Source organism: Capricornis sumatraensis, chromosome 2 (assembly GCF_032405125.1).
Source record: "Capricornis sumatraensis isolate serow.1 chromosome 2, serow.2, whole genome shotgun sequence".
NCBI classification, from domain to species: domain Eukaryota; kingdom Metazoa; phylum Chordata; class Mammalia; order Artiodactyla; family Bovidae; genus Capricornis; species Capricornis sumatraensis.
The window spans coordinates 47872329-47873692 of NC_091070.1; positions in this window are offsets into that span (position 1 = coordinate 47872329).

Sequence of the window (1364 nt, forward strand, 5' to 3'; positions counted from 1 at the left end):
ACGCCAGGCCTCCCTGTTCATCACCAACTCCCGGAGTACACTCAAACTCACGTCCATCCAGTCAGTGATGCCATCCAGCCATTTCATCCTCTGTCGTCCCCTTCTCCTCCTGCCCCCAATCCCTCCCAGCATCAGAGTCTTTTCCAATGAGTCAACTCTTCGCATGAGGTGGCCAAAATACTGGAGTTTCACCTTTAGCATCATTCCTTCCAAAGAAATCCCAGGGCTGATCTCTTTCAGAATGGACTGGTTGGATCTCCTTGCAGTCTAAGGGACTCTCAAGAGCCTTCTCCAACACCACAGTTCAAAAGCATCAATTATTCGGCGCTCAGCTTTCTTCACAGTCCAACTCTCACATCCACACATGACTACTGGAAAAACCATAGTGTTAACTAGATGGACCCTTGTTACCAAAGTAATGTCTCTGCTTTTGAATATGCTATCTAGATTGGTCATAACTTTCCTTCCAAGGAGTAAGCGTCTTTTAATTTCATGGCTGCAATCACCATCTGCAGCAATTTTGGAGCCCCCAAAAATAAGTCTGATGCTGTTTCTACTGTTTCCCCATCTATTTCCCATGAAGTGATGGGACTAGATGCCATGATCTTAGTTTTCTGAATGTTGAGCTTTAAGCCAACGTTTTCACTCTCTTTCACTTTCATCAAGAGGCTTTTTGGTTCCTCTTCCCTTTCTGCCATAAGGCTGGTGTCATCTGCATATCTGAGGTTATTGAGATTTCTCCCGGCAATCTTGATTCCAGCTAGTGCTTCTTCCAGACCAGCGTTTCTCATGATGTACTCTGCGTAAAAGTTAAATAAGCAGGGTGACAATATACAGCCTTGACGCACTCCTTTTCCTATTTGGAATCAGTCTGTTGTTCCACGTCCAGTTCTAACTGTTGCCCCCTGGCCTGCATATAGGTTTCTCAAGAGGCACGTCAGGGGGTCTGGTATTCTCATCTCTTTCAGAATTTTCCACAGTTTATTGTGATCCACACAGTCAAAGGCTTTGGCATAGTCAATATAGCAGAAATAGATGCTTTTCTGGAACTCTCTTGCTTTTTCAATGATCCAGTGGATGTTGGCAATTTGATCTCTGGTTTCTCTTCCCTTTGTAAACCAGCTTGAACATCTGGAAGTTCACGGTTCACCTATTGCTGAAGCATGGCTTGGAGAATTTTGAGCATTACTTTACTAGCGTGTGAGATGAGTGCAATTGTGTGGTAGTTTAAGCCTTCTTTGGCATTGCCTTTCTTTGGGATTAGAATGAAAACTGACCTTTTCCAGTCCTGTGGCCTCTGCTGAGTCTTCCAAATTTGCTGGCATATTGAGTGGAGCGCTTCCACAGCATCGTCTTTCAGGATT